The sequence below is a fragment of the Mustela erminea genome, chromosome 5 (assembly GCF_009829155.1).
Source record: "Mustela erminea isolate mMusErm1 chromosome 5, mMusErm1.Pri, whole genome shotgun sequence".
Lineage (NCBI taxonomy): Eukaryota > Metazoa > Chordata > Mammalia > Carnivora > Mustelidae > Mustela > Mustela erminea.
Genome location: NC_045618.1, coordinates 79480527 through 79490368, shown reverse-complemented (window position 1 = coordinate 79490368; position 9842 = coordinate 79480527). Strand labels below are relative to the sequence as shown.

At 34.5% G+C, this 9842-nt stretch overlaps 1 long non-coding RNA gene across 1 annotated transcript; it reads right to left on the bottom strand.

Moving 5' to 3' along the window:
- Positions 1 to 837: 837 nt before the first annotated feature.
- LOC116591228 lies at positions 838 to 6639 on the bottom strand. Its single transcript, XR_004285887.1, has 3 exons — positions 6083 to 6639; positions 1311 to 1442; positions 838 to 1030 (listed from the first exon to the last, which is right to left on the bottom strand). It is a non-coding gene; the product is annotated as an uncharacterized LOC116591228 (long non-coding RNA).
- Between the last annotated feature and the right edge of the window lie 3203 nt (positions 6640 to 9842).

Below are 9842 nucleotides of genomic sequence, written 5' to 3'. Positions count from 1 at the left end.
TAAGTCAATATTGTATCTGGTATAACAAGGTAACTATTTTAACTTGGTCTTTTAGACTTAATATTTTTAGTCTTAGTGAAATAGATCTCAACTGGAATGTAATCAAGTGGGAATTTTATTATTAAGGAATTAGTTCAGGGGGAGTTATACAGTTTTTTCTTCAGACTTAGTAGAACAGGCTCAATTTTCCAAAAGAATTAGAAGGAAAGACCAGGCTGGCATGATATAATAATGCTATGCTCATTTGTGTAGCGGATTATAAGGATAAAGTAACATCGGTTTGCATAAGGATGCATTGGAACAATGCCTCTCTAAATTTTGCACTCAAGTTTGTAGAAAAGGTATTAAAACTAATTCTAAGTTGAAGTTGATTAAAGAAAACTTAAAGAAAACTTAAATCTTTCTCTAGTACTTAAACAACAAATATTCTGATAGAAATCTAACACACATAGAAAGTATGGTATTCGTAGTACATCCTCATGGGTATAAGAGAAGACTTGATACTTTGTTTTCTTTTTTTCTATAACTTTAATAAGCAAATATGAAATTTTAATGTTTTGAAATATTAAATAAACAGATGGTTTGTAGTTTCATATGAGTTATAGCCCTGTAAATTCATGAGAGGTACAGTTTATCATTTAAGTTTTAGAAGGTAAGTCAAGGTTAGAGTGCTTTTTAAAAAAATGTTATTTATTATGGGGAATCAAAGGCAAATATTATTATAAAATATTTGCTGAGTTTTCTGATTTTAAGGCAATTTGAGGTAATGAGACAGATATGTATATAACTAATTATAATTCATTGCAGACTAAGAGAAAAACAATGAAATTATGGCTGCAGAAGTGAAATATTTGTTTATTGTTGAACATAAGGAACACTTCTTGGAAATTACCTTTTACTTGGTTTTTGATGCATAAGCTGGATTTCAAAAGCTGAAATAACAGAGTATGTGTATTTGTGAAGAGGGAAAAAAGTTGGCTTCCTGAATCAGGGATAATGAGGACATGTCAGAAAAGAAGAGTATTTCAGTCTGAAAAACAGATCAAGCAAAGACATGGAGATGGGAAAGTTCATATAATTTAGGTAAGTATGCTTTACTTGTTATGACCCCCAACAGATACAAGGAAGTGATAGACAATTTTTTAAGACTGAAATGGGGGTTTAAATTGTCTTAAAAATTGATATCATCTTCATTATTATAAATTGATCTCAGAAGATTCTCAAAACAAAACAAAATAAAAAACCAAACCAGAACAAATGGGATGTATAGAGAAATACAGAAAAAGAGTTTTTATGAGGGATTGGCTCACATGATCATGGAGGTTTCACAATCTGCCATCCTCAATCCAGAGACCCAGGAAACTGGTGGTGTAGTTTTAGCACACGCTCTAAGGTCTGAAAATCAGGGCAGTCAGTGGTATAAATCCTTTGAGTTGGAAGGCCTGAGAATCAGTAGGAGGCCTAAGGGCAAGAGAAAATCAGTGTTCCAGTTCAGGAGAGCAAATTTGTCCTTCCTCCATGATTTTGTTTTATTCAGACCAAGAGATTGGTTGATGCCCACCTGCATTGGTGAGGGCAGTCTTCTTTACTCAGTCTACAAACTCAAATGCTAATCTCTTTCATAAACACCCCCACAGACACAACAAGAAAAGTGTTTTACCAGTTAATCCAGGCATTCCTGAGCCTACTCAAGTTGACACAAATTTAACCGTCACACAGACTATTTTTCTTAATCATGGCAAAATTTACAGAATGTAAAATTTATCATTTTAACCATTTTTGAGTTTACATTTCATTGGCATTAAGTATATTCATGTTGTTGTTCAACTATCACACTATACAATAGGTGAATAGTTAATAATGCTATTATATATTTTAGATATCAATAATCTTTGAAAACCCTTTGGTTTTTTTTTTCTTATTCTGTCTCTACTTACAAAATTTATTTAACATAGGAGATGTTTTCACATATATTTTAAGAAAAAGCAATACAAGATTTATTCTGAATGTTGGAACCTAGGATATTTCACATCTTCATATTTTCTGTAATCATACATCAGCCATTACCATTTCTGGATTTATGCTTCCTCATTTGTAAATTGAGAATATTAAACTTCATAATCCATATGATTCTATTTATGTACAAGCAGGATATGTGATTTGTGCATTTACAACAGTCTCCAAGCATAGGAAGGCCCTGTGACTGGATTGATACCATCTTGAAATTGTTAATCATTTTGAAAAGGAATACTGCATTTTTATATTATACTGGGCCCTACAAATTGTGCAGTGAGTTTTTTTTTTTAAATAGGATGAATTATAAAATTGAGCTGAGTGACATCCTTAAACATGTCTTCCCTATTCTTTTTATCTACTAGAGAAGTAAATTTTCTAAAAGAAGTACAAATAAATAAAAATCAGAAAAAAAATCAGCTCCCACAACCCTCTCTTCTATATATACAGCACTGTATTTAGGACTGAAATTATACTGATTTGATTGGGTACTGAGAAAAGTGAAGTATTTTGATTTAGCAACCCAAGAGTTTTCTAAATGTTCTTTTCAGGCAATATCTTTAAACAGCAATACAGTTATGACAGGTTGGATTACAGTGTTTAGCACTTTTCTAGGCGTTTTTACATTTTACATGCTTTCTGCCTTTCAGAAATATCTGTGCCAGACATCTCAGATATGAAATAAATGCATTTTTATTGTGTATTCTGGAGTGTGTGATGTCACCCAAGCATTGACGGGAAATCTATTTTCTCCTAGCAGGAAAACTTGAGTAGTCAACATTTAATTCTCTCTAGACATAAAATTTAAAAATAATCAATCAGGGAATATATATTCATTGACAACATAAGAGCAAATACATATTCTATATTTTTAAGTTAAACTGAAAGAAAACTTGTATTACTTTATATCTCAAAATTTGGTAATTAAAGGAACAATACTAAACTAATGTGCTAATGAGTAAATAATAGCTTTTGCATGCCTTAGTGAACAGGGAATTATCATAAGTTTCTGCTTGTGATATGAAAGCTACAGATGGTTAATTACTAATAATACAGAAGGACTTGATATAATAAACTTATTATTTTAAATTTCACCAAGTCCTCTCCACATTGCTATAGTTGCGTTTTTAAGTGAGTTAGTTCTGAAAACATTCATAAATCTGTTACTGCCAAATTATCTTTTTCTTCTGATATTTCCACCATTTTGAGCATCCTCTACCTTCCCTCTCTTTCAAGATTACCAGAAATATAGAATGATCTGATAATTTTCCCACAACTCAAACTACATTCTCCTCCTTAGAAGACTTTGACCTCTTTAATGTTGATAGTCTACCTTAACCATAATTTTCCTTATGACAAGAATACTCTTTCATTATTCTTATAAAAGTTTAATAGGTACTGACCAAAGAATTTGGCGTTTGTGAATGTGAAATTCCCTAACAAATGCAGGGACACTGATTTTATAATATCCAAGTCCAAGTGCTGAAAAATTTTGAAGTCTGAAACAAAGCAGCTATAAAATAGTAAATTATTTCAATGAAGTGAGAACTGTCTTCCTCATATATAAAATCACAGTAAGTATATATATGTCTGTTAGTAGAGAAATTGTATTGACATTATTATTAAAGCCAACAAGGTTTATTGGAGTATATGTCAGGCACAGAACTCTGTAATACAGTGCATATAATTTTTGAGTTCTCATTATCCCACAGAAAAGCTTGTGTAGGTTCATCAGAGAAAGACACTATGTAAGAGAGGCAATAGAGGGGGTCCATTTCTATGTTTCTGTGCATAATCATGAGGGAGCTAGAAAAAGGTAGGGATCACCTCCTTGACTGTATAACAAGAAGAGCTTCCTGAGGGAGGATATATCTTTGTTGGAAAAGTGGTGCATCTGGAGAACTATATGTTTTTCTACTGTGCTACTTAAAATCTGCTGAACTTTATATTCAGCAAAGTATGTAAAGGAAAAAGGGAATGAGCTTCCTAGGCCACTTGGATTTGTACCTACATTTATGGTATTTTATGCACTTATAATCTTTAAGAGTATTTGGCCTATTAGAGTGACAGTCTTCTAATTACTATTAAATAATTGATTTAGTTGTTTGATTTAGAGATGTAATCTTATTAAACATATACTCAGTGTTAAACTCTGAGAGAACTTTGGATTAATCATATTCATAAGTTTACTTTATTAGATTTATAAATCATTTAAATACACAGGAAGGCTTTGTTTTAATCAGGCAATTGAAGTATTTAGAAGGAAATTAAAAATATGACATGTATAAATGCAATTTAAAGTTTACAATTAATTTCCTTTAAAATTGAACATATGTTGTTCAAAGACTTCTAAATTTATAATTGATTTATAAAATGTATTTAAAACTTAAATAAATTAAAATAATAACATGAAAAAATTAAATATTAATTCTTAAAAATCAAATATTTGTCCTTAGTAGATTTTTATGAATATAAAATAACCCTCAGGGCCAACAAGCAATCAAAGAGGAAAAACGATAATCTTCGACAAAACAGGAAAAAGAAAATAAAGAGAAAATATAAGCAGTAGAATGACACCTTAAGGAAATAATAAATAAAATCATCATAAAGAAGATCAAGGTGCTATGAGAAAGGAAAAAAAATAATGAATAGCACAAAAAAAAATCTTTTGTGAATTTAAATATGATACTTCTTCTTCTTCTTCTTTTTTTTTTTTTTTTTACAAAGAGTTGAAATATAAAGCAGGCCAGTTAGACAAAGAGACGAAAAACATGAGAAAAACGGAAGAAAATCAAGCAGTAATAAACATACAAAAATTATACCCTTAAGACTTCTATTTTTGGTAGATCTGTTGGTTCAGTACAGGCAGGAAGTGAAGGCTAAGGTTGACTTGTAAATGGTCTGGCTAAGTAGTGAAAGATATTCCAACACAGAACCAATCTGCAAAACCTAGAAGAGATTTTTTTTAACCTTTTTTTTTTAAAGTAAATTTTGATTCCTAGCATTCAAGAGAATCTCTTTCCCAAACACGAGCTGACCACAGAAAGTTGAATGTCAAAACATTACAATGAATACAGACTACAAAATAGTTTAGAAAATTGACTAAACAAGCTACTACAATCACAACAAGCAACAAAAAAGAACACCGAGGAGAAAGAAGAACCTGATTTCCAGAGTTAGAATATTATAATATTCAAAACGTTGTTTTCAACAAAAAATTATAAAGTATGCATATTCTAATAAGAAAGTATGGCCAATTTATAGGAGAGATTAACAAAACTGTTGTTGAGGAAGCACAGACAGTGGGTTTACCAGACAAAGACTGCATCAAGTATTTTAAGTATGCTCTAAGAGTTAAAGGAAATCATGGATAAAGAGCTAAAGGAAATCAGAAGAATGACATCTCAAAAAAAAATATTATCCAAGAGATAGAAATTATAAAAAAGAACCAAACAGAAATTCTGGAGCTAAAAAGTACAATAATGGAAATGAGATATTCATGACTGGTTTTTAAATAGCAGATTTGAGTAAGCAGAAGAAAGTTTGTTTAAATCATCTTCTCTGAAGAGAAAAAAGAGAATGAAGAAAAATGAACAGAGTCTAAGAGACTATGGAATACTATTAAGTATAGCAACATATGAGTATATGGAGTCCCAGAGGAGAGGAGAATGGGAACAGGGGAAAAATCGTTTGAGCAAATAATAGTCAAAAACTTTCCATATGTGATAAAAGACATGAATGTATATATCTAAAAGACCCAACAAGCTCCAAGAAGGATGAACACAAAGAGATCCCAGGAAAGCGTATTATAATTATGTAAGTGGGAAGTTGTCTTACTCAAGAAAGTATTCCATATTTTGTTATTTGATTCTGAGTGATTTTAAGTTTCATCCTTTCCTCTTCCCCTCAGCCACACAAATGATCAGACTAATAAGAAAGTCTGAGTTTCCTTCTTTTGGTGCTAGATGAAAATTGAAATATTTGAAACATCTGCCCAAGTATAGGAACCCTTAGCCGGGCCCCAAGAACTAATCACAGTAAAAACCCCAGACAAGTCCCCTTTCCTCACCTTCTGAAGCCATTTTTAGATTTCCTTGAGAACTCTGACTTGCTGTCCCCAGAAAGCTTCATTTGGTAAGTAATAAACATTTTCACCTACTCTTCATGTGGGTATGATATCATCAGTCTTGACATTAGAACCCTATCTTTGGGTTGGGGTCTGTATGGCTCCTTATGGGTAGACACAAGCATTGGCACCATGAGTAAGATGTCTATCACCACCAGGGGTCTTTGTTCTTTTGCTTTGGTTTGCTTACTGGCTTTGATGCCTGGTGGTATGCATACATTTTTGATCTACTGTCTGCCTGCCAGCTTGCTCTTCAAGCTATGCAGGTCTGTGCTACATTTTCTGGGTTCCGTTATAGCTCTGTGTTATGAATTACATGTTTGTGACCCACAAAGTCCACATGTTGAAATTCTAATCTCCAGTGTGATTGTATTGGGAGGTATGGTCTTGGGAGGTAATCAGGATTGGACTAGGTCACAAGGGTGGGGCCTTTGTGATGAAATTAATACTCTTCTAAAAAGAGGAAGAGACAGAAGATCTTGTTATGCAGGCATGCATGAATGAAGGATATGGAAGACATAACCTGGTAGAAGTGTCACAAAGCTCAATGATGCTGGCATTCTGATCCCAGACTTCAATGTTCCAAACTGTAAGAAATGTTTGCTTTTTAAGCTACCCAGTTTATAGTATTCTTCTATAGCTGATCAAACTGACTCAGGCACTGTATTACAGATTTAACCAAACTAAGTCAGTTCAATTACTAGTTGACATCATTTAAGGACAGAGGTATAGGATTGGGACACATAAAAGTAGCTCTGTATTATGTGCCTCAACCTCTACTTAGATGTGTGTCTTAAGATCGTATCATGTGTCTTTATTCCATTGTAAGCTGTGGCTGACATTAGAATCAGGGGATAGACCTAATCTGTGACCAACTACTTAAGTGTCTCAACCAAGTATTGGCCTCATGCTGTAAAGTACTCATGAGAAAGACTACATCCTGTGCTACATACAGACACATTGGGTGATTACTCATGTGGAGGAAGAGCAGACACAACTTGAACATTGGTTACTGTTCGAAGATTTGAATTGTTGAGGTCTATGATCCTAAAAGTAGATGGCTTATTAGGACCCTATAGATTGCCTTTGCTATTGCTGCTGCTGCCCATCCTCTATCTCCACAAAAGATCTGAATCCCAAAGGTTATGGGGAAAGACAAGCATAACACCTCTGTGGTAACAGAAAGGGAGTTAATTCAAACCTTACTTTGTCCCCAGGTCTTTAAACCCTATGAAGAAACCCTCGACATGGGGGACTCTCCTAACCCTGACAATATTGATTTTGCAGTCCTCTGGAAGTAACCTATCAATAGGCTAGAGCGGACCTTCTCCACTACAAAATGGATTTTTCCACCAAAAAATGTGAGGGGTGGAAAAAGAAATAAACCTAGGTACTAGGGGAGGAAACAAACAACTGAAAGTGAAGTCCACAATTTGATCCAATCAAAATCCAAAATTTACCAAAATAATTTTTATTGCAAAAAGATAGGATACTGAATGGCTTTTGCAGTTTATGGCATGACAACATGGATTATGACCACCTGCTAAATGCACCAACTGGAAAATCTCATGGCCTTAATTGAAAGTGAGGTCACATTATATTATATCCAGGGGTTTCACTAAATTTCAATAGGGTATACCCCTATGCCTTTAGAGGAATTACAGGATGGACAATGGGGGACAAAAATGTGTACCTCACATTAACCATCAGAACTACTACCTGGCCTAAATTTTCCATGGTCATAGTATCCTATAGTAGACATGGACACTCTGACCCAAAAAGTAATAAAATTACTCAGAATCTTTGTGGCTTGAAAATTGGTTTGACAAAACGGGACCTCCCCCATCCTCTCTCTCCTAGTTAAAATAATTAATATGACAAATGTAAACTCTTTGAGAAAGCATGATTATCCTCACAGCTTCTCCATTCAATAGTCGAATTTGGCCTGTTTTTAAACCTACAGAAACAAAGGAAGAAAAAAAGAAAGAAAAAAGAGTACCATTTCATAGTAGATTACCACAAGCTTGATACTGTGGGCAGTATTATGTCCCGCTACCCAGTGTTTTTGAAACTTGAAATTACTGATTCCATCCAGTTTTGCCAATTATCAGAAATTGGTAAATGTCTTGCTATTATAGATTTGGCTAATATGTTCTGTTCAGTGCCTTTTTCAACAACTTTCAACTATAATTTGCCCTCTTTTTACCCCCAGCTTTACTGAGATTTAATTGACATACAACGTTATGAAGTTCAAGGTGTACAACATGATGATTTAACAGAAGTATCTGTTACAAAATGCCTTAACTTTCATAGGAACATAAATACACCTTTGCAGGAGAGATGTTAAATGTGTGCAAATTTCTCCAAAAGCACAGGTAAGACATTATCTTGATAAGATCCTTTTCTGAGGAGTTCCATTTCACACATTCCTTCAGAATATGCATATACTAAAAAGATCACAAAAAAGGAGATGAGCCACTGACTCACAGATTGTGTAAGCCCCTGTTATATTAGTTACGTTCCTGAAAATTATTTGATAAACTGAAGCCCTCTTATCTCTGACACCATAAAGAAACAGCTGTCAACCCTCTCAACACCCACAATATCTTTTAGGCCTTTTTGGGATCTGGAGGCCATATACCCACAATTGTGTTTTACTTAAATCATCTGTACTGTTCCTTACAAATGAACTTACCTTTCAAAGGGACTGTCCAGCAAAAGGCTCTAGAATCTGTCCAAATTGAAATACAACAGGCAACTCCTGATAGTGCTTGAAGGAGTCCTAGCTAATCATTTCTTTTAGAGGCTTTAGCAACAGCCTCTCATGCCTCCTGTAATCTCCCATTGAGGTCATAATTTGCCCATGGTTTTCCGATGCAAGAAACTGTCCATCTTTTGTCTCATGCTATATGCCATTAGAGTGGCAATCATTGTCCATATACTGGACTCTCCTGGAAATAGAAACTTTCATAGACCTTCAGCCTGTGACTGTCCATATATAGCTTCCTATTACATGTTAGATCATGGAAGCAGCTCACTATAAGCTCAGCATGGCCTCCAAGACCCCCTCACTATGTGATGGGAGACTAGTCTGAGCCCTCTACCATATCCTACCTGCAGGAAGGGATGAGCTTCCCTGTACCAGGTCTTTTGCCAATTGCTCTAGTGCTGGAGGATTCCTTGTCTTGCCAGATGACTTGTTGCAATTTATTAGATGAATAACAAGGGGAGATCATGCACTGATGGATGGTGCAACATCATTGTGTGAGATAGAACTCAGTAGAGAGGCGCTGCTTTTCATTCCTTGCATGTCCCTGATAAAGGATTGGACTCTAGACCAGCACAGATGACCATATTTTAGGCAGTCATCTTAGCACTGAATGCCCTGGACAGTAATAGACTGTATATGCATATTTTTATGCATGTGGCACTTTGCAAATAGTTTGGGTGTGGGTCCAGCCAAATGCAGCAAAACAAATCCCTGTGTAAGGTATCCCCCTTTGTGGTAAAGATTCTGGGAATCTCTTGGCTTGCAGATACTCCAAGCATAAATCAAGGTCACACATGCATCTACACATACTAAAGCCTTAATATAAGCTCTCGGAAAAGCACTCTATCTTTTTTGGAGTTTCAGACATTACTGATCATAACCAAGACACTCATTTCACTTCTCAGTGAAATACATAATGCTTTGGGTCTTGAA